Here is a 25,948-nt window from a genome sequence, read left to right as displayed (position 1 = left end):
TGTAGAGAATGCATTGATGAAGATATTCAGATATACATTCAAGAAACAGTCATGGATCACAATCCATTTGATGAATTGGAAGTAGAGAATGTGATATTACAAGAGGAACTACTCGAGCTTAAGCACTAATGAGGAGCTGAAAGTGACATTTAAAAGAGGGTATCAAAATATCCTGGACTGCAAAAGCTTCTGAACGTGCTTACCTCGTCATATTTTGTCGAAAAAAGTTTTAGTGCCGCTACAAACTTATTAACAAAAATGGAGCAGTTATTCCTTACAAAAGTGAAGCCAAATATTGATAATTTGCTGTCAATCCATTGAGTACATCTTTCTTATGAAGATTATTTTTTCTTTTGTATTTACCATTGTGGAAATTACATTTCGTTATAAGTATGTTCATGTATGTTGATTGGATTACGGCTGTTATAACAATAATAATTGATAGTGTAATCATTTATATATTTTAATAAATACCTACAACATCTACTCCATATTTCTTTTTACAACTCCGAATGGGAAGTTTTCAAAATAAAATTTTTGAGAATCGATTGGTTCTTGTGCTATGAATCCCTATAGATTTAGAAAAAAGAAGTTGCAGTCACTTTTTCGATTGGCAAACTGTGCTCTTTCATATCCACTCACAGCACACAATTAAAATTTAACTGAAAATTTGGGTTTATTTCGAAAATTGTTCATTCGTCGTTGAAACTCTGCCTCAACGCAAGTAATAAAGAAGGTTCCTGCGTATCCAGCAAAATTTTGAATCTAGTCTACGAAACATAAAAGTTTGAGAGCCAATGCTTTAAATTATCCGCTCTTTCATCCTTTTTCTTTGATAATCTTACGGTCTCCGATAAGTTATTTGATTGTTGATATAAATATCACAACAAATTAATTTTTTATTGAAATTACCATGATCATCACTTCTTCAATCTATGTATTTGTTCATATTTTATTTTTATAAACAATTGATAATCAATTTATCCACTGTTTAAATATAAATTATTAGATTAGTTGATTTACTCCGAGAAAGAATTTATCATGACTTTTTATATTTTACGGACGTTTTCTGTTCTGTTGACTGTTTGTTTGATGGAGTTTCCAACCTAGAGTAGCAAAATTGAAACTTACTATCTCCAACTAAAAATACATACAACATCAATGTAATTACAAAGTTTTTCGATATGAGAAACTTTTTTCCTATTTTAAGAAATACATTCTTTCGATTATTAATACAAATACAAGAGAGCGAACAAACTTTTTCTTGTACCCAAAGCAATCAAACTCAACTTTCGGTGCAAACCATCGCACAAACATAAATCATAGAGAGGCGAACAAATATCTCAATCTCATGTCTGCGCGGCTAACGAAACAAAAACTACGATTAATAACTCGAAATGTTCGTGTAGTTTCCATATTCTTACCAAAACATAGATGATCAGCACGAAACAGATGTTATTAATAGTCGTGACAATAAGCAATTTGCTGAAAGTTGTTAGGTATTAATAGAATTTTTTCCTAAGATAAAAAGAAATTTAGTTGCTGTGTTTTCAGGTTGTTGAAAAAAGTTTTATTAAACGTGATTGGTAATAAGTCTGCAGTAATAATACTAATCTTTAAGTCATCCGCAATAAACTATTTTGAAAAAATATTATTAGGTAGCAAATTATCAAGTAATACTATGAAAATAAACTTTTTATACTTTATACTGATAAATTCATCAGTATATGTGGAAATATGAAGTAATGAACTGAAGACAAGTCACATATTCTAATCACTTAACCCTCCAGCTGTGCGTTGCAAATCTCAAACAAGCGATTTAAAAACTTTCACCTATGCTTGTGGCGTCTCAGTACCTTTTCAAAATTGTCGAAACCGCTGATCTTTGCTTATTCTGCAGTTGTACTCAAACGTATAAGTAAACCACATCGTTTCAAAGTTACTTGGGCTATCTTGGTATAATAAAATGAACTGATACGAAATTATAACAAAAGGCAGAATATCACAAGTTTGTAGTTCGAGAAACCTACTGAAATTAGAGCGGTTTTTGAGTTACGTTATCTTACAGAGATTTACAAGTCTGTAAAACTAAATTTAACAGCTGATTGATGTGCTAATGGCTCTGGCATTGAAAAGTTTAGGAAAGCAATGTCTCAATAGTGATTGATGGTTTTATAAAGCTGTTTTCGATTCGAAAATATATGAAATTCACAAAACGAATCAATAAGCTAACATTTATAAGAGCAGTTTTTGGAAGATCTCTGGAAAGAAAAATACAGAAGAATGACTTTATCCTTAAAGGAGATTTAGCTAAATGGTACAAGGAATGTTTTCCTGAAAACGTAAGAAATAGAAATGAAAACGCTATCACTAACTTCCCGGATATAAAGTCACGTGTGAATGTGAAATTTGCAATGGAATATTTGATAAAATTTGATAGAAAGCAGAAGGTCACTGGTACTTTATCTTGCAGGGATTTACAAGTCTGTAAGACTGAATTTAGAAGCTGGCTGATGTGCTGTTGTCTTTGGCATTGAAAAGTTCAAGGAATACAATGTTCCTTTAATGATTTCGTGTTCCTCTAGGCTGCTATTTATTTAAAAATTTATAAATTTTCACAGAACGAAGACGAATCAATAAGTTAACATTCATGAAAGCAGTTTTTGAAAATTTGTACATAAATCTCGAAATGTATATACTCCAAGCAATTATGGACTATTAATGGGAAACTGGAAGCATTAAGAGGGCTCTGTTCGTTCCAGCAGTACATTTCAATAAAAAAAAAATCGTGCGATATGGTTTGAAAATATTCCCTCTTGCAGACGCAGAATCATATGATATTCTTCACCTTTTGTCGTGAGTAAAACATCAGCTGATATTCGAAGATTAATTCCACCAATATATGGCTCACCCAACATATCATTTGATCAGTGGTTTACTAGTTGCGATCTCATCTGAACATCACTGAAAAAACATTGCTGATGTTTTGAGAAGGATCCTTAAAAATAAACGGCAACTACCGCCCAGTTGTTTGTCTAACAAAAATCGTGATGAGGGTTGAATTAAATCAGGATTTTATAATGATGTTACTTATCTTATTCTCGTACGTACCCAAAAAGTTTAAATCAGAGTTTTTTTTTTTTATTTCAGTTTAACGTGCCTCGACAGCGCTTGTCATTGGCACACAAAAACAATCATGAGTTAAATAAATTCGAATTAAATAAAAATAAAATTTAAGTTAAATACATTCGAATTAAATAAAAATAAAATTAAAGTTAAATACAGTTACATACAAAAAATAAAATCTGTTAGAATGTATAAATTAAATTATATTTTCTTGTACAACTTGGTGGCTTTAAGGAACTGCACGGTTTTCCTTATTTCCGTCGGGCAGTTAAGTGTCTCCTTGAGGTTGGTTAAGATGTGCTTAACAGTCACAGGAACTTGACAAATTCGGCAGACAGGGCGACTTTCTGACGATATCAAATAGCCGTGAGTAAGTTTCGTGTGGTTGATGCGAAGTCTTCTTATTGTCACAGCTTCTCTCCTATTCAGAAAGTTTAGGGAAATGTGAGAAGTAGTTGGGTGGATTTGATGTAGTGCTGTAGTGCTCTTGCTCCATATATCGTGTCAAGATTTTTTAGTGAGGTGTTTGAAAGTAATCTTCAGATCATTGTCCAGCTGTACTGGGATTTCAAGATGATTTTTTGTGGCTTCTTTGGCATTGCGACCGGCACATTCGTTTCCAGCAATTCCTGTGTGCGATGGAAGCCAGATGAGAGAGACTGTTATATCAAGAGCAATGAGAGTTTGGTAGATGTCATGAATGTTTTGGACTATTGGGTGGTCGGTGAATATGGTTGATATGGACTGTATGGATGAAAGAGAGTCAGTACATATGGCGATATGTTTATGGGGAAAAGAAATATATTTGAAGGCTTGAAGGATACTGTATAGTTCACCAGTGTAAACACTATACGTCGAGGGTAAGCGGAAAGAACTTATGAGTTCGTGGTTTGTAGTGACTGCGCAACCCACACCGAATTCAGCTTTGGAGGCATCCGTATAGAGAATTAGGTCGAAGGATTTTTTATGCAGAATGTTAGTGAGGTATCTACTTTCTATGTCTTGATGCTGACACTGAAGAGTCAGCAAGTCATTATATTGAAATAAAAGGTGCTGTAGATGTAGTAAAAAAAATTTATATGTGAAATGTCACGTAACACGAAATAGTTTGTTTTATAGTTTTATAGTTAGTTTTATAGTTATTGTTCAACATAGTAATCAATTCAATTTATTCAAATTTTAAGTTATAATAAATAGCAACTATTAGTATTGTAGGTTTTTTTTGTTGTTGCAAAAGTCATAAATTAGTTTTTGTTTAAGCAAGAGATATTACAGTGAGGTATTCCATACACCACCCAACAGATGTGTGCGAGAAAAATTCTATTGGAAAAAGTGGAAAGTATTTCATAGGTTGACAAATACACATGTTGAAAAAGTGAGAAGTCATATTACAGAATATTTTCTAAAATACAAGCAGATAGATCTCAAGTCTTAAGCCGGCGCTTTTTCGTCCTACACTGTAAGTAGTAATGGAGTGAGAGAAACATTAATTAGTGTTATCCAACTAAGTTTTACACAAAATATTTTTAGCTCTAACATATGTACTAGTAGTGACAAGTCTAGTTAAATGATAAATTTCATTTTCTTGCCTGAAAGCTTGATTATAATTATATATATATATATATATATATATATATATATATATATATATATATATATATATATATATATATACATACATATAACACAGAGTATTGGAGGCTTTAGATAATGGTTCCAGCCGTTAATTGTAAAACAGCTTGTGGCATTCAATAGAGCCAATTGTTAAAATGCTCTCCTAATCTCTCCCTAGATGCTCAAAATGGCCACCAAATCTTTCAGGGATGACTAGACTATTCATCTCATAGATTCAATTGCACTTCATAGATGCTTCTAAATTGTAATGATCGTATTTTCTCTTCTTGTTGACCTTGATATTTGATATTTTCATGTTATCATGAGTATTACAAAATGCGCTGAGCACCAGTCTGATATTTTCTAATAAAATACGTACAATACAGGAAGGTCCCAAGAAGATATTAATTTTAGGTACTTCTGCACAGATATTTGGTCATATAATTTTAGCACTTATTATATCTCACAACACATCAACAGTCAACATTTGTTATTGCTGTACATCTTACTTTCTATGTCTTTGGCTGTCCAAAGAATATTCTTTATATTTTCTTGGGATCTACCAGTACAAGTGAAGATTGTCTTCATATTCTCTATTTAGAACACTATGGCTAGATACGTTATATGTGCCCGTTACATGTCTTTAACGAATTCATTTGGGAACTATCCATACATGTCGTTAAACCACAACTACTTTGGAAGAGGTTTTCGGCCAAATATATTTTGTCTAAAGTTGAACGATGTCGTTCTTTTTCTACAAAAGACTTTGGCAATACGCCTACTCAACTGTCACTGCAACTTTTCGTCTCTTCTCCTAACTGATTGATGAATTCGCCATTATTACTATATATTATTTCTGAACCAACATTTTCCTTAGATATACACCATAAAAATTTCCTTAGATATTTTCGATATGTGTAATCTCAAATTATGATATCCTTAAAAACTTTTTCAAAGCTTCTGGCTTTGTTAGTTTCTATCGTGCCATTTAGTATTGGATTCCATCTAACAGTACTGTTTCTCGAAGATTTTATATTCATTTTTGTATTTTCATCACCAACTGCTCATAAATATTAAAGGAATTCAAATTATGTTGTTTAAATAACTAGATAAGCTGATATTATATAATCAATTAATCCAAATTCAAAATATATATTAAAAATAAGAATTTTTTCTCCGACAGTAGCGAGAAGTTGGTACTTATATGAATGCGGAAGACCGGCTCTATTGACTTTATTTTTTGAATTTCGAAATCTCATATCAAAAATAATCATAGGTTGGGGTGAATTGTTCACGTAAATACTGTGGTAATTAATAACTAGTAGAGTGGGTGTGAAATTTGGTTGGTAATTACAACATTGGCTAACTGGAGATCAAGGTAATGAAACGATAGAATACAGATTATACGGAAGTGAGATATTTCCAAAAGAGGAATGAAAAATAGTCTGACAGGATAAAATCATAAATTAACACAAAATAAGTATGCATACTATTATCGTTCAAGTACTACATACTTTCGGAGCAATTTCTGCTTAGAGTTAACATAAAAGGCGGAAAAATATACAAAAGACAGTGTTTTGTATTATAGTTATTATTAACACGTTCACATTAACATTTATTTGTAAGAAAATTTTTTACATAGCTTTAACAACAGAACTTATTATATATCTCATTTCTTCCATTCGCTCAGTAGTCGGTTGGTCGGACAGCGTTGCCAGTTTTCATGAGTTTTGAATTAATTCTGGCGTGAACATACTCCCCGCGTTGAAAGCATAAGGATGGCTTTCAAAGGTCAACTGGAAGGGGGCAGATTTTTTGAAAGCTTCTTTTGATGATTTCTCCAGAGGGAGTTCTTATAGAAGCGACCCTCGCGATACCGTCAGGGCCTCTATGGAGCTTGCTGATTCTACCTAATAACCACTGAGTGGGCATAGTGTTCTCGCCTTTCACTAAAACGAGAGAATCTTCTACTAGATGGCCTTGGTTGGACTTCCATTTGGTGCGTCTTTGGAGCTCCGCAATGTACTCAGATTTCCATCTGTTCCAGAAGTGCTGTGCTAATTGTTGTACGAGCTGAAATCTGGAAAGTCGATTCATTTTTATGTCGGTGACATCTTGATCAGGTGCTGCAATTATTGGTCTTCCAATCAAGAAGTGAGCTGGGGTAAGAGGTCCAAAATCGTTGGGATCAGAGCTCAGTGGGCATAAAGGACGCGAATTCAAAATCGCCTCGATTTGTGCGAGAACTGTGGCAAATTCTTCAAATGATAAATGAACTTGGGTCAAAACGCGCCTTAAATGATGCTTTACGCTTTTGACAGCTGCTTCCCACAAACCTCCGAAATGAGGAGAGTAGGGTGGTATAAACCTCCACTCTATATTCTGAGAGCTACATTTCTCGATTATAGTGTTGCTGCCATGTTTTAGAAAATCCTTTAGCTCTCGCTGTGCCCCGACGAAGCTTGTTCCATTGTCGGACAATATTTTTGATGGTTTGCCTCGTCTAGAGACAAAACGATATAGCGCTTGAATAAATGATTCTGAAGAAAGGCTAGAAATCAATTCCAAATGGACTGCTTTAGTTGATAAACAAATAAATACGCCAATATAACATTTACTTAAACGACAACCTCTACCTTTCTTATCGTTAATCATAAATGGCCCCGCGTAATCAACTCCCACTATTGAAAATGCACTAGAAGGATTAGTTCTATCGCGCGGTAAGTTGGCCATAATTGGCTGTATGGTTTTAGCATTGAATTTGAAGCATTTCACACAATTCTTAACAGTCTTTCGTGCAAGATTTCTACCGGATATAACCCAGTAATTTTCTCTTATAGTGCTTAAGAGCAGCTGAGGGCCGCCATGCAATAGGCGTTCATGTTCTTGTAAAAATAGTAGCTTTGAAAAATGATGCTTTGAATTGATCAAAATTGGATGCCTTTTGTCAAAGGAGTAATTTGAATGTTTTAGTCGCCCTCCTACGCGTAGCAAACCATCGGGTTCTAGAAAGGGACTAAGACTTAATAGATTACTATGGGAGCTCAAAGGCTTGTTATTTTTCAATGTTTCAATTTCGGTAGAATACGATTGAGATTGACAAATTCGAATGAGACATTTTAGAGAATCACTTAACTCCTGTACTGTAAGAGAACCGCCTCTTCTGCGATTTCTCTGAAGACAATGATCCTTAAATCGTAAAATGTATGCCATTGTTCGTTGCATTCTTGAGAAATTTGAGAAACGTTCAAAGGGAAAACTCAGAGTAGGGGGCGCAACATTGGTCAGAAGACTGGATTTAAGTTCAGGTAAATCATGAACCACCTCCAGCTTGTCATTGGGCCAAAAACTTGGGTCCTTAGCTAGCCAAGTAGGGCCGCGCCACCACAAATCAGAGTTTAAAATTTGACTAGGATATATTCCCCTTGAAGCAATATCTGCTGGATTATCGTGGGTGGGGATGTGCCTCCAATCGGCGTGTTTAGTGAGAGACTGAATTTCTGCCACTCTATGGGCCGTGAATGTTTTTAGCAGATTCGGGCTTGTGCGTACCCAAGCTAGAGTTATAGTTGAGTCCGACCAAAGTGTGAAAGATTTGAATTGAATTTTTAAAGCAGTTTTAGCTTTATCTGTTAGGCGGGCTAGAAGCAATGCTGCGCATAATTCCAACCGCGGGATTGGTATTGTTTTTATAGGTGCCACCTTTGCTTTGGCGCATAACAGGGATACATGAACCTTTTGATCGGAATCAATACTTCTCAAATAAACACAGGCTCCGTAAGCCTTTTCCGAAGCGTCAGCGAAACCATGCAGTTGTAATTCAACAGCATTCTTGCAAATAGCTTGTCTGTTTAACTCAAGATCGTTCAAAATAAGAAGCTCCTTCTCCAACCTTACCCAATTTTCAGATATAGCTTTTGGAATAGCGTCATCCCAAGCTAATTTATTTTCCCATAATTTTTGCATTATCATTTTTGCGATAATAGTACATGGGCTTAGTAAACCAAGGATGTCGAATATTTTTGATATAGTAGATAAAATTGTGCGTTTTGTGACCTTTGTACCTATAGGATTGGTATGAATTTTATATTGAAGCTTATCGTTATTGCAAACCCATATCAAGCCTAATGTTTTTGTTTTGCCATCATGCGCAAATTCTAGTATATCGGATTTTAAATCATTTGAACTTATATTTTTGAGCGCGTTAGTGTCGTTAGAGCACCATTTTCGGAGTGCGAAACATCCCGATTTAAGAGTGTCACTTATCGCTTTACATATGTATTGCGCATGCTCAAGTGTAGGTGCACCTGTTAACAGGTCATCTACATAAAAGTCGTGCTTAATGATTTCGGCTATTTCCGGGTTCATTTCTTGAATATCCTCAGCGAGTTTAGCTAAACAGCGTATTGCAAGATAACTGGCAGAGGCTTGCCCGTATGTAACGGTATTTAGCTGGTAGACTTCCAGGTTATCACTCGGATTTTCGCGCCATACAATTTTTTGCAAATGCCTTTGCTCGGGCGTTATTGAAATTTGCCGGTACATTTTAACTATGTCTGCCGAAACTACATAGTTATATTTCCTAAACCTTAAGACTATTGATAGTAAATCGTCTTGTAAAACGGGTCCAATGACTTGAATATTGTTGAAGGATAGACCGTTGCTAGAGGGCGCTGATGCATCGAAAACTACCCGTAGTTTTGTGGTCAAACTCTCTTCTCTCAAAACTCCGTGATGCGGCATGAAATATTCGAAGCTTGAATCATTGCCGTTACAAATTGTCATATGGCCTAGCTCTTTATACTCGTTCATAAATTGTATATATCTGCTGTGCAGCATTGGATCTCTCCTGAATTTTCGTTCTAATGCATAGAAACGTTTTTCGGCTTGAGCTTTTGACTCACCTAAACTAGAAGGTTGTTGCTTCAAAGGTATAGTGACTGTAAAACGTCCGTTCGCGTCTCTGGTAGTAGTTTTGATGAAATTGTCCTCGCAAAATTGTTCATCTGGAGAAAGTTGTCGCGTGCTAGATATTTCCTCGATTTCCCAAAATTTGGCTATTGAATTTAATAATTCCTGGTTTATACTTAAATTACAAGAAGCCTTTTCAACGTTGTTAGTACTTATTTGCCCAGATACAACCCAACCTAGCACTGTATCAATTAATAGCGGCATATTTTTTCCTAACGAAATTTTGTTATTGCTTAAAATTGTCCAAAATAGGTCCGCGCCAATGAGCATGTCTACTGGTCCGGGAATATTGAATTGTGGATCAGCTAGCTTTAGATCACCTGGAATCGCCCAAGATTGCGTGTTGATTCGACAACACGGCATCACACTTGTAATCTCTTTTAGAATATAACAATTGCCATGCGCTTTAAAATTGGTATGTATAGATTTAAATGAAACCTTACACCTTTTACTGACCTTTGAAATATTGTTTGAAATTCCGAAAATTGAAAGATCTGTTTTATGTGTCGCAATATTCAAACGCTTTTGCAAATCCTCCGTTATAAAGGAAGTTTGAGAACCACAATCTAATAACGCTCTTGCTTTGTGAAAATTATTGAAATTGTCTGAAATGAGTAAACAGGCGGTAGATAATAGCACCTGCCCCGCCGCTGGTACCACTACGCCACTGCTTAGTGCTGCGGAACTTGAGCTCGCGTTGTCCGCTATCTCGAGTTTTTCATGCAAAATTGTATTGTGCCAAGCTTTACACACTTTGCAAGGCCCTAATTTACACTGTTTGACAGAGTGACCCGAACGCAAACAGTTATGGCAAAGATTTGATTTTTTGACAAAATCTTTTTTTTGTGTTATTGTTAATCCGAGAAACTCTGCACAACGATATATTGAATGCTCTTTCTTGCAATAGGAGCATGTATATGTACTTGAGGTCAATGACCTTACTCTACTTTGTTTATTGAATTTATTTTCCTCATTACTAAATTTTGAATCTGATTTATTTAAACTGAGACTGTTCTTTGATTCTAACATATTAAGAAAATTGGAACGTTTTTGTAAAAATTGTAGGAATTTATCTAACTTTGGCAATTCTTCCTGATCTCTATTTTCCCTTTCCCATTCAAGGTTTGAGCTAGTATCTAATTTATTAGTAATCCAAAAAATTAGTAGAGGATCCCAATTAGTTATATTTTGCCCCAATTGTTCAATAGATCCCAAATGTTTGTGAATATCGTCAGCTAAATTTTGTAGTTTTTCAGCTGTCGGTTTTTGTATATTTTCTAATGAAAAAATAGCTCTAATATGTTCATATATTAATTTTTTAGTATTGTCAAATCTTTTTGAAATTGTGGCCCATGCCACTTCATAATTGTCGGCCGTATATTTGATTTTGGAAATGGACGCCGCTGCTGTTCCTCCTAGTGCACTTCGCAAGTAATAAAATTTTTGAATATTATCTAATTTTTTACTATCATGAATAAGGCATTTATATGTGTCCCTGAATTCTAACCAATCTTCAAAGTTTCCACTGAATTTAGGAAGTGATATATCCGGAAGCTTTATACCCTCGTTTTTACAACAAGCTTTGTCTGAAATCACGCTAAGATTTGTATCATTATCGTGATTATTGTAGCCTTGTAAAATGTTTTTAGCAACAGCGATTGCATCATAATATGAATTTTCAAATCTCTCTCGTTCGATTAATTGCTCATCTAAATTTATATCATCCTGTAACTCTATTTCTAATTGATATGATTTGAATTCGTCAAGATAATTTTCGGCATCACGTAACCTATCTTTTAATTTTGTAACTTCTGTTTGGCTTAAATTAGATATAGTTGCAAATTCATTTACCGCTTTTGTGAAAATAGTTAACTGAGCTTTAATTACACCTCTTTTCTTTATTAGTTTGCCAAGTTCTGCCATTTTATATTATCAAATTGTTCAAGCACAAACAGAGAAGCTTTGAAATCGCAAATGGAAAGAAAAATTCGGAAATAAATAATTTGGAACAAACTCACTCTGATTTCGGTCGAACTGCCTGATTCTTGCAATTGAACTAGTCGGCCAGTTGAGTTGATGTCTGGTCGCCGTGATATTGTATCGACTACTTGTTTGGTCGATCACTTTGCACTCGTTGATAGTTGCTTGCAGCACGTGGTAAATTGTTTTTGGGTTATAGTTGTTAATAATATATTGTTTATTGCGAATTTTCACTGGTTTTGTTTATAATCCGCTCGTAAGGACCATGTTTTGTATTATAGTTATTATTAACACGTTCACATTAACATTTATTTGTAAGAAAATTTTTTACATAGCTTTAACAACAGAACTTATTATATATCTCATTTCTTCCATTCGCTCAGTAGTCGGTTGGTCGGACAGCGTTGCCAGTTTTCATGAGTTTTGAATTAATTCTGGCGTGAACAGACAGAATTTTGATAGAAGTAAAATTAACTAATCGTGGTGCGACAGCGATACGAGAAAAAGGAAAAAAGTTGGCGATTTTGAACACAAATTGTTTAAAGAATCAATAATTTTCAACATGTTGTTTCTTGAAACTGATTCCGATGACATTATATTATCTAAATCCGAAAATGCACCTCGACGTTCAATTAGTATATATACTCCTGTGAATTCTATGAAAATAGTTAGAGAAAATTGTTGATAATTTGAATTATTCCAATAATCAAAACTACTAATTGATTTCTCGTCTATTGGAATAAGCACTCGATAGTAGAGATGAACGGTTTCCATAAACAAAGTTCTTGAAAGTGAAAAGTAGGCATTTTATTTAAATGTGATATAAAATTGGCAAAGAATTATTTCATAAACTTATATCGAATGAAATGAAGAACATCTGCTATGGGAGATAATGAGGTCGCTTCTGTTCCGTCAGCGAATAATATAGGAGTTGAATAAGAAATAGAATATAAAATTAAGATAAATAAGAGTTAATCAAAATTTTCTCATACGAATGGAAACATACATAAGTAAGGTACTAAACTTCTCCATGTAATGAAACTTCAATCGGAGATAATATCTAGTTGAGTGGTACCCAAATCTGAAGTACGACAAAAAGAATTTTATCAATGTGACACGTTCTATAGTGGATGTATGTTGTTAAACAATCTTGGGGCATTAATTAATAAACACTGAGCTCTTTCAGCTTTTCTAAGGCGAAAATACAAAAATATGACTATTCGTATAACAAACAAGTGTGAATTTTGATATTTTTATTTTCTCTCACTTAAAACAAGAAACAACATTTTCTTAGATGTTAAAACTAATGTTGGTAGTAGTATGGGGTAGGAGTAACTCTATCATCAATAGGTGTGGTTGGTTTCGGTGCACAAGAACAACTCTCCAATTCAGATACGATTTCTGCGGTCTCATTGAGTCTGCCAATGTTGTCGTCAATAAGGCAATCCAATGCCTCTTCTTCTTCTTCGAGTGCCTTCACTTTGGCATCTATGTCATTAATGATGAATGTTTGATAATTCATGGTATTCAAGTTCTTGTTGACCAAGTTATCCAATGAATTTACGTCTGCGTCAATGTCAACAATTTTGTCTGAATTTGAATCAACTTCTGCCTCAGCATCATTGAGTTCCTCTTTAATTTTGCTAATCATATCTCTGATATTGACAACTTCATTGGAAGTTTCTGTTAGTACGGAAATTATTTGGTCCAAGGTATCGTTACATTGGCAAGCAGGAGAAGCTGGAAATAGTATGTATTATTCAGTTGAAATACATTGATACCCAATTTTTATTGATAGTATACTTTTATTTTGCAATAACAATAGATTCAACTTACCTTGAAGGTAAAAATTTTCTTCCGCTGATACATAAGCCAATATACAAAAGAAATATAAATATTTCATGTCTGAATGTTGTTCTTGTTGATATAAGGTGAAACAATACGATGAATAAAATTGCTACAGCTCCTTTTATATATTTAGGCATTTATTTAAACTGAGATTATATTATTTTTACCGTATTTGTACATGAAGTATTTGTTGTAACACAAAACTTGTTTATTTGGTATGGATTCAATACTTGTGAATAATAAATTTAAAAATATTAACACATGGATTAGGGGTACGGAAATCAAAATGTTTCGTTTTATATATATAATCATTTTTGTAGATAGTATAATTTGATATAAGTTAACAATAACAGTCAATTTCAGTTATTGCTCCTATTAGATTCTATTATCTGCTAATCCGTTAAGTATCACATACAATTGAAGAGTTTTTAATAATAAAATTATAAATTGTTTTGTTAAAATTTTCTTTGTTGAAAATTAGAATATTTTATTAGCTAAAAAATCTTAGGGCTTAAATGACCAGTTGGCGGTAAGTAATGAAATAAATTCGTTGGAAAACCGATTGGACACGTCGATTTGTATTTTTGTATGGGAATTTTTAAAAAAAATTATACTGTGTATCATGTGACAGTAGCCAATACTAACTTTTTAATGTTAAATGCAGTCCTCTTTATATTATTTATCTTTTGAATTCTTCAGAAAATTTTCGACATGATTCATGTATAATGTCCTATACCTACCTTGAGCTATTTCGGAAATATTAAGCACTTTCAGATTTATTATAAAAATTGACATTCAAAAAAGGTTATTTATTATGTTATTTCACAAATTCGCTACATTACAATAAAACCCTAAAATGTAATCAATGACAAAAAAACATCATTGCTAATGTAGGAGATGTTCAAAATGCTCGCCGTAAACGTTTTGGCAACATGCTTAATTGGCAAAGAAATGTCTCCTGACGTTACTCAATATTTCAGACATAACTGATTCAATCGCAACCGTGATTCGTCTTTTTAAATAATCTAAGTTGAGAGGTTTTGTTTTGATTACAATACTTTCGACATATGCCCACAAAACCAATTGTAAGGGCGATTTAAAAAAGTTTGGTTGAGTTACTGCCTGACAATTTCTTATTGGTGTTGAGCTTATTCTTGTTGAAACCATATGTTGGTTAGTTGGATAGGGATTATTTAGGAGCCGTTCTAAATATTTATCTCCGTTCAAGTTTCCATGAATGAAAAAGGGAGCTACAATAAGATTTCCAACAATTTCTGTCCAAACATTAATTTCAGGATATTGCGTATGTTTCCTCTCTCATCCAATGAAGATTTTCGTTAGACCAATAGCCACAATTAAGGCGATGAACATTACCATAAAATGTAAATGTGCTATCATCAGAAAACAAAGCATTTTATTTCCTTTGAATAATCTAAAAATTGATGTGTGGCTAACGTTGAGCAGTGTGGCTGCGTTCCGACCAGAATTATGTGTTTCCTTGAAAATCAAGCATAATATGCAATTTCGTATCACTACTTACTGTGTTAACATATACTTTTTGCATCTATCTAACACGATGAAGCTCGCCAAACCGCTTTCCTATTTTCCTAATTGTTCCTTGTTATGGAGGCGGTAATTTTGAAAATTTTGCAGGGAGTAAGCGAGTAACTTTTATTTATATTTCCATAACTAATCATTTATAGAATGGTTATTTTATGCATTTCTGTTAAATCAACAATTTTTAGGAGTGAATATGTATAAAGAAATATTTTTTTATGTTAATTTTGTTTGAAAAATCTTAATATTTCCGAAACAGTTGACGCTAGGTACACAAATTATGTCGACAATTTAAAAAATAGATAATATACAGAGGGGTAATATTTAAAATAAGGAAGTGGGTATTGACCACTGTCATATGATAGACGATGTAATTTTTCTATAATTCGCATTTAGAAACACAAATCGACTTGTCCAGTGATTTTTCTCCGTTCTACACTGTAGAATAGTGATAATGAGAATAATAAAAGTTATTAAAAAATGACACATATGCACAAGATATAGAACAGAACGAAATAAACAACGTTTAGATCCCATCAAGATCAGTACTTGTTGAGCACAATTATAATAACAAGATACTTATAACTATATGATTGATTCATAAATTATAAACTTTATTCCCTCACAAATAGCAATCTCTATACAATCTGTTTATAAAGTATGTATATACTTTTGACTATTTTTTTAAATAGGACATCTTTCATATATCAGTTTTTCATATTGTCTTTATCTATCTCACATGATCATGCTCCCAAAATTGCTTTTCTATTTTGTTAATTTCTCCTTGTAATATAGGCGGCAAATTTGGAAACTTTTTGTGGAAAAGTGCGTAACTTTCATTTGTGTCCGTATTATTTCCATAACTAATCTTTTATAGAATGGTTATTCTATGTATTTATGTATTTATGTTGAATAAACAATTTTTCGGGGCGAATATGTGAAGTGAAATCATTTTCTGTTTTCAATTTTATTATGTATCAAATCTCAAAACACTCAATATCTAGGAAATGGTTGGAGATGAATTATTTCTAGCATCTGAAGAATCTCAAAAAATACATTATATACAGGGGCATTGCCTTTGTAATGGAACAGTTGGTTTTGTCTATTGTCGCCTGGTAGAAGCAGCAACTTTTTTTAATTCGCGTTTAAAATTAGAAATCGACGTGTCCATGCATTTTTTCTAGCTCGCTCTTATTTATTTATCGATGAATCTATTTGATTTGTCTGTTCCACACCGTAGAACAGTGATAAAAAAAATAATAAAGGATAAGTAAACGACGACAAATCCCTTCAAAATCAATACTTATTGGGCAAAATTACAAAGATAACACAAGATACTCATAACTAACAAATTTTTTTAAATAATTTAGGCCATATCCATACGTCAATTAGAAGAATGCGTAATAACCTATTAACAATTTTTTCAAATAGTACTTCCTTTTATATGTCAGTTTCTCATAAATTATTTAATTTTAAATTCAACTGTCCTAATTTCAAACTTCCTACAGTTATTCAAAAACAAAAAATTATTCAAAATCTCCAGCACTTTTCCAATTTTTCACGTACTCTAGAGACGAAGCCATATTTTTTAAGCATCCCGATTAAAAGCACTCGTAGTATTCCTGTCTAGTGGAATAGTGTCCATCTTATTAGCAAAACAACCGATCGAAGATATAAATAAACAAACTGACATAATTAATGTTCGTAAAAGGAAATGTTATTGCTATGGCAGCGTCCGCTTCACCCACTTGTCGTGACTTGTGACATGACGATTTGATAATATGATTCCATGGAATCAATTACTCCATATTCATATGGATTATGTGATAATACATAAAAGTTTTATTCGTCAAATATCCAAGATATAAGTGATATGTAGATCAAAACATCGAATATTTCAATTTATATCACATTATTACAAATCATTCAGCTGAATAGCTTTATTTTTATTTTGTTAGAATATAGTCTTCGTTTTAAATATTTTATTTTCAATACAATATCAAAAATTCTAGAATTCATTCAACAAGTCCTTTAGTTGACAAGTTAATCATAATCGAATCACGTATTTTTAACACATTCTGATAAACAAAATTTGATGTATCGACATCCCTTTTTCAATCTTAATTTAGATCGAGATAATACCTCGAAACGGAAGGGTCTCTTCAATAAATGCCTAATTTTTCTGTTCTAGTGCAAATCGCTTAAGGCCAAAAATTTGAACGAAATTGATGCTAGCTAACATAAAATCCTAAATAGTTCAAAGCCAATGTACCATTCGTTTGTTATCAGTAATCTCTACGGGGGAAATGACCCTTTGTTCGGTCTCATCCAGCGACAGGACTATCGGGATAACAATCTGATGCTCTGGCTCTGGCACATACTCTTATCTTGTGGGCTGTGCGCTTCAGGCTGTATAACAATCGACCTGAAAAGTCTAGATCGGCCATCTTATAAAATTATGCATTTCCTGACAAAATTTATGGTGTAGAAAAAAACTGGTAATAACGGATACTGACTCCTCAATTGGTGTTTAAGATAAGATATAAATTATTATATCAATTATTCAGTTATAAGATCTTGACTTATGAAAGTTGATCCTTCTCAAAAAACATTCAGTGTTCAATCACTAGTATTGGTTTTAAGAACGTTTCGAAAATATTAATAAAAATACAGCAACATTGAACATTTCAAGATACAAGGCTTTTGTAATTATCGGATAAAATCACAATAAGATTATAAAAAAGGCAATATAACACTAAGACATATTCCATCACGATAGATATTCAAAATAATATTTCATTCTCTTCACAACATTTTTGTTTTCCATATAATGAGGATACTTCGAGCAGAAAATGGTCTATGTGGATTATGAAATGCTGATTATAGCAAGAGTAGTTATAATTTTATCTATAAATGAAAAAATTTTCAAAAACAGAGCTCTATTCAAAGTAAGGATTAACCATTTGTTATTACAGGTCTTTGTGTTTATGACTAAGCGTATATGAACTATTTATTAAAAGTATTTATCTGTTTAGTCCAACGGTGCAGCTTACGAAGCTAGAAATATGCACTTCCTAAGACATAAACTAATGAACCGTGAAAAGAGAAAGACCTCTTTTTGGATGAAACTGCGTTTCATTGCTTTAGCTTTATGGGATAATCCTAGTAGGTAATCTACAAATTTTGGAAACGGTTGTTTGAGATGATTTGATAAATTGTTCATTAGTACAACAAAACACACTAAACTTTCAAGACCTACCGACAGAAATATGAAATATGCATTAAAATTGACTGCATTCTACGAATGAATAGAGCGACCTTATTTGGAAAACCATATAAAATTTCTGTTTTGATTATATCGAAACATGGAAACACATGGAAGTACATCAAAAACTCAAATTATACGTTAATTTCATAGGTTTCTTACAACCTGGACCCTTCTTGGAACGATTGAATAATATTTTCTAAACAATCTCTGTTACATAAGATAGCATTAGATGGCTAGTGTATGGTCTCCTATTTCAACTACACATGATCACTAGGTGGCAGCAGAACGGACGTCAAGTAGAAACGTCAGTGGTACTCCTGCGCTTATCAGAGATATTGTAAAACATATATGTTTCCTTAATAAAATAGTATTCAATAAGTTCTGACTATAATTTAAGTTATAAAACATGTAACATGGTGTCAGGTGAAATCACGCCAAGAAGATAAAAGGTGGAAATAAGACTATACTGAAATAAGACACAAATGAATAACAGTAGCTAGAGGTTAATGAACTCTGCCACACCCTGATAGAAGCTTGCCGAGACCGAGTAGAAACGCGAAGATTTCACGTAGAGCAGTAATTTAATATTATAAAAAGAAAATGTCAACATTTAAGCCACCAAAAGCTTTAGTGTTTGATCAAAATACAAGTCAAAACTTTACAAAATTCATGAATAGTTTCAAAATATACATGAAAGCATCTGGCTATGACAGTAAAGATGATGAAATGAAGATCACTATATTTTTGAATATTGCTGGTGAAGATGCTCAAGAGGTATTTCAAACCTTTAAATTTGATAATGTTGGAGATGAAAAGAAATATGATAAGGTCATAGAAAAGTTTGAAAATCATTGCATACCCTTTGAAAATGAGACATTTGATACATTCAAGTTTAACACGCGCTGTCAGCAAGAAGGGGAAGACTTTGATAACTTTCTTACGGCAATAAAAAAGTTAGCAAAGCCATGCAAGTTCGCAACATTGCATGATTATCTGGTAAGAGATAGAATAGTAGCTGGTATATTAGATGCAGAGGTACAAGAAAGGCTCTTCATAGTGAAAAATTTGACTCTTAGTCAGGCAGAAAACATATGTAGATCCTCAGAAGCAAGTAAAAAGCAAGTTCAGAATATAAGAGGGAATGCAACACAAGTAGATGCAGTCAGAAGCATCATCAATCTTATAGCAGTAGCAGTGCATACGAGTGCTTCAAATGCAAGACAAAACATTTTTAAAGAATAACCCTAATCCAGTATCTCTTAGACACTCTTGTTTTGATTCTACTGACAATAATTTGCAAACTTCAACATCAAATAATGTACCTGGCGTTAACGAGTCAAGTGATATTGCTAATGGTTGAAAATCAATGTCAACTGATGACAGTGAACATAATAATAGTGTGGAACGTTCTATTTCTGCCAAAGACAGTACTACAGGAAGTGACTTTTATATAACTCGATCAGGACGATATGTAAATAAGCCTTTGAGATTTAAAGAATAAGCAATTTTTATGTCTTATTAATAATAACAGTTAAAGTTTAAGTTATATGTTTTCTGTTCTAATAATGTCTGGTATATAGTCGTTTTCTTTTAGTTCGAATTTTCATTTATTTATAAGTGTTAAGTTGCTTTTATAAAAGGGGAGATGTTACATAAGATAGCATTAGATGGCTAGTGTATGGTCTCCTATATCAACCACACATGACCACTAGGTGGCAGCAGAACGGACGTCAAGTAGAAACGTCAGTGGTACTCCTGCGCTTATCAGAGATATTGTAAAACATATATGTTTCCTTAATAAAATAGTATTCAATAAGTTCTGACTATAATTTAACAAGTTATAAAACATGTAACAATCTCTGACTGTGCACGGTTCTGGTAATAGCTCTTTCTATCAACCAAATATCGAAAAGATCGATCTGGAAACGGTTTACAAACGACACCTAAGTCGATTGGAACACAAAACAAAATCGTTCGTATAACTGTCCGGTTGGAATACATTGTCTGTATTGCATAGAATCGTCACCTTCCAAGGATGGTTTTTTTATGGTCTGGAGTCTGAAGTGAATCTTATGTATTGATAAAAAATGTTCTTTAAGGACAAAAGTGTTTTTGAAATGTATATGTCCAATAGACCTAATGATTAATGTAATGAGGATAATTTGTTTGACAGATGCTAAAAGTTTAGACTGTTATAATGATTATTTCTTCGCTGTTAAGAACATTGATAGGTATTTACTTTCACCAGACGACAAAAGTTGTAAATATCAGCCCGGGCTGTTCTTAAAAGGGGAATCTTATTACTCGTAGGTTGTATCAATTGTTTTAATGAAAGATTTTGTTGCCCTTTAATTTTTAAATTTTTTAGTACTATTGGGTATTGTTTCCAATACCAATATTCTCAAAATTCTGATTTTAGAAACTGTCTGATTTTTTGAAAAAAATATTTCTGGTGAAGCTGTTTGTTAAACCACTTTCCTACTACCTTGATGGACAAATATTTAAGTCCTTAAATACATATGATAGGTATCTATCTAGATTCACTTTATCTTCTTAACTAATTTTTTTCTTTAATTTCGAGCCGCTTTATATTTTTTTATCAACTAAGTGTTTTTTTATCCTAAGGAAATGTTTTGTCGTACACTTACAACATAGTTCAATCAATAAGTATTTCAATTATTTCCAATTCATTTATGGCTTTATTTCCTTTATGTAATCACTAAAAATGCTTTGTTTGAATGATTTGAGAAATAAATTTGAAAACCATTGTTATAATCTAAATTAATTCATTCGAACCCAAGCTCTTATTGGAATATCTCTAACTATATATATATATATATATATATATATATATATATATATATATATATATATATATATATATATATATATATATATATATATATATACCTCTCGAATAGAAAGAGTGTAAATAAGTGAGAAAAATATTTGAGCATAAAAGCAGTTTATTAGTATCAAATTTTAGTGCAAAGTCTGTGTGAGGGAGTTCCTAAACTTGGGTTATAGTTTCCGAAAAGTTCTAGAGATTGTTGGATTGACGCTAATGCTATCCGAGAGTATTCTTAATATAACAATAAATTAGATCATAGAAACAAATATTTCGCGTCCCATTGATGGAAACAAAATTCTCATATTTAAAGTCAATAAAAAAGAAGTCAGCTTAAAATAAATAACTAGTCTAAGTGTTGATTTCGTGATATTGACAATGTAGTGAGCTTGAAAGTGTCTATAAGTAAATTTTTGAAGTAATCTATACTGCAACTCTATCAATATATGTATATACAGGGTGATTTAAGAAGAGTAGACCCCGACTATAGGCTAGGTAGAAAACTAGTAAATAATTGGGAGCTACTATGTAAAAAAATATATCCCCATTCAAGAAAAAATGCATTGAATTTGTATACATTTTAATGGAACTATTGGCAACATTGTAATGGAATTTTATACAAATATGTTTTGGGAGCTATACATTTTATTTTATTTGATTCCCATATACGGTACTGATTACATGTTAGATCTATCGATCAAAATTTTAACTAAACTTGAAAATAATTCAATATTGTGTACTGTTTTCGGAATATTTTAGGAAAATTTTTAAACAATAATAATATAATAATTATATTAATTAAAATACTGAAAACTTGGTTATATCATACAACACACTGTTTACACTACACAAAACACTCACAATTACACTTTCTTGTATTTTGATAACCAATAAATTGTTAACAAATTTGAAAACTTGTAATTTATTGAATGTGAGCAACAAACAACAAAAACCGTTGATAAAGAGAATGTTTTAATCTAAAGATCCAACAGTTAGCGTGAGTAAGAGAGATAAATCAAATACATCTTGTCAGATGATCTATCGGTTAGAGTGGATTTTTGTCAAACATTACAAGGAAGAAAAATCATCAATTCGAATATTTCAAATGTATTCTTATTTTGGACGAGACCATCTTTACCATAAAACATATTTTCAACTCTCATAACAAACACTACTTATGTGATGAAAGTCCACAACTCAATATGATATCACATTCTACCTGGAAATTTAAATGGTGATATATACTAGGGTTGCTATTTAATTTTTGAGGTACATTCGCTTCAATTTTCGGTAACGAAGCACCATCTCGAGCGAATATGTTCCACTGGTTCTCCGAATTCAAATGTGGTCGCACTTCTCTACAGAATGGATTTCGTGAAGGTTGTACAAAATCGGCTGTTGTACCAGATAACATCGATAATGTACGTAAATTCATAATGAAATATCGTCATGTGGTATACCGTGAAATTGAGGCAAACTTGGGATCAAATCCACTCGCATACATACTCGAAAATTTGATTGTCGATTGGTTCAAAGAAATACTGAGGAACCTCAATCACGGTGCTTCAAAAGACGTCTATAAGATCGTGACAGACGACGAACCATAGATCTATGCATATGAACCCGAAAATAAACAACAATCGACTGTGTGGGTCTCACAACACGAGCCAAATCCAACAAAAATTTTTCGCGCACGAACCACTTCCATGCAAATATGGTAGCCGGTTTTTTCGAAATAATTGGACAATAGAGCAACGTAGAACGGTAAATTTTGAATGATACATCAGCATTTGTTTGCCTTACCTCGACAATGCCAGCTTCTATACATCTAGTCTTAGAGCTGGTCGCCACTTCGCTAAAGTACATTCACAAAGCTTACAGATACTTGCAACAGAGCAAATCAACTGGTAATTTTTTTTACACTCAAAATTGTCTAATTAAAAATATCCTCAAAAGCCAGATTTGTGAAGATACTTTTTTTTAAATAAAAAATTTGCAATATGCAAAAAACAGTGGATATTATTGCATCCACGCTAACCCTGCCAGAAGTTGAATTTTTTGCTTTAAAAATATATTAAATAACATATAGAAAAAGTTTCAGCCTTGTGAAAGTACCTTAGTCGAAGAGGCGACCAGCTCTCCGAAGAGGCGACCAGCTCTCCGAATAATCAAAAAACGTTTTTGATTAGCCAAAATATCGGATTGATTGATCATCCGCCGTACAGTCCTTGTTTGGCAACCAATGATTTCTTCCTATTCCCGAAAAACAAAAATAAATTGCAAGGCAAACGTTTTTCTACACCTGATGAAGCGGTTAATTCGTTCAAAGCACATTATTTAGAGGTATCGAAATGGATTAAACGCATGCAAAAGTGTATTGAACTTAATGGAGAATATGTGAAAAACTAGGCGATATCTATGTATGTACCGTGGCACCTGGTACCTTTTAAACAATTAATTATCCGAATTTGAAGATTTAATGCTAAATAACATCACCATTTCTTATGCCACATGGAGTTCCATCATATTCCAATTTTCTTCGTGTGATTATTTGTCCTATTGATAATATTATTATTGCTTTATATCAACATGATTATAATTTCATAATTATCTAATCAAAATATTCCTAAAGCGGGTTTCAAGTATTACCAAGAGTACCTTTTTGGAGTTTAATTTTGAACGATGTTTAAGTTCACTTGGAATTTTGATTGATAAATATGAACTTAGAGTTATGGTCAATATTACTTGATACGAACCATGTAACTAGCACCCTCTGTGAGAGTCAGATATGATAACAACTTAATGAAGCAGCTTCCAAACATATTTTTGTCAAATTTCATTGCAATTTTGCCAGAAGTTTCAGTAAATAGTGGATAATGTACATTTTTTATCTTCAACGTCCTTTATTATGAATACGGATGGCGTTAAGGAATTTTTTTATCCAGAAAGTCTTTCTATAGACTCCGCCGCCTTCTCTTGAATAAAGAACTTTAATTTGGTATTAACTCTCAATATAGTTCTATCAAATATTATTTGAGTTGCATTGGTCAAACTTGAAACCAACCTATTCAAAATTCTATCTATAAAGTGTTCCGTCCACAAATGTACTATGGAACGTTCATTACACTTATGCACCTACTCGTATGTTTAATATGAGAATATCATTTACATTGAAAGAAAATTTAATCGTTGCAAATGTAGATTCTCAAAATGAACCTCACCTCTGAAGAATGATTTTGTTTTCTGCTCTAAATTTCAATTAAAACGAAATATATTTCTTCAGGACTACCATCACATTATCTTGGATTTTTATTGTGTTGTATACTTTAATTTTGAACTGAAAATACCTCTGAATTCCCAGCCCCTTTCTATCAGTATAAATCAATAAAAAATCGTTATTTTGAATAATCAAATTTTTTCAGTTAAGAGAAGGAAAATTACAAATTATATCAATAAAATATTACTTAACATGTTAAAACCTAGCGAAACCCACCTAGAAAAAATATTTTAGTTTCCTGTATTAGTTGTAGTATTATTATATGAATAGAAGGATTCCAGCCATATAAATTATATATCGATAAATCATTTATTTACTTGAATTGCTTCACTTGTTTCGAAATAACGTATACAACCGCTGAAGTGGGTAAAAATAACAGACTGCTGAGAATATTCTTTCCTACTGCCTTAAAACAATTGTTAGAAGAATATAAGCCCTTTATGGATCCATGATAGAAATTATATTATTATATTTGTTACACAGGTGAACAATAATGTAGTAACTTTGATATACCTAGACTCTATGACAAATGTACGTCGCTTTTCTCAAGCCGAAAAAAAAACAATTTCGAAATGTAACAACCATAAGACCTAACCAACCTTCATGCATAATCAGCAAAACAAAATTATAGAATTATTTCGCACAAGTTTTTTGCGACTTTTCATAGTCATATTTTTAATAAAACAGTTGTTCTAATAATATCATAGGTTATGAAAATGGAAATAATTTTTATCTCTGATATGAGAATTTTGAAAATGCCATCAGTTTCCCCCACCCAAAAAAGATTTTTTGGGTAAAAAAAGTTCATGAAAATTTAATTTACTTGGAAACCATCGCTCAGACTTAAAAACTAAAATGATTTTCGAAATCTCCATAAAACAATACATGATACCATGTGGTTTTTTGAAGAATTCTACAGTATACCCATGTATCAAAATTTTCAAAGACTTTGAAAATGGGAAACATTTTTACCTCTGATTCCGTTCAAATTTCCTTCAAGAGGGTTCTTCGGTATCAGAATTACAAAAATGCTCTCAGTTTCTCGAAAAAAGAAAAGGTTTCTTGGGTAAGAAAAGAAGGGAGAGTTTATGAAAACTTTTTCTCGGAAACCATCAAACAAAAACTGATGTGATTTTCGGAATTTCCACGTAAGAAAATATATGACACTATGTGGTTTTTTGAATAATTGGACGGTATATCCATATCTTCACGTTTTTAAAGGTTATGAGAATGAAATAATGTTTAATAATGCTCAGGCGGCTTAGTCTTTAATGTTTGTCCTATCTATTATAGTTTTGGTTTGTCTGCAGCCATATTCTGGAGCTATGCTCCTTATCATACGAAGACGGTCCCAGAAGTATCTTGCCTGACCTAAAGATGGCGGTAGTTGTTTGAAAAATATCTCTGTATTAGAAAGTACACATATGTTTCAAGTTTGAAGACGCCACGATTTTTAATA

The sequence above is a fragment of the Diorhabda carinulata genome, chromosome 8 (genome assembly GCF_026250575.1).
Source record: "Diorhabda carinulata isolate Delta chromosome 8, icDioCari1.1, whole genome shotgun sequence".
Taxonomy (NCBI): domain Eukaryota; kingdom Metazoa; phylum Arthropoda; class Insecta; order Coleoptera; family Chrysomelidae; genus Diorhabda; species Diorhabda carinulata.
Note: the sequence above shows the minus strand (reverse complement) of the source record.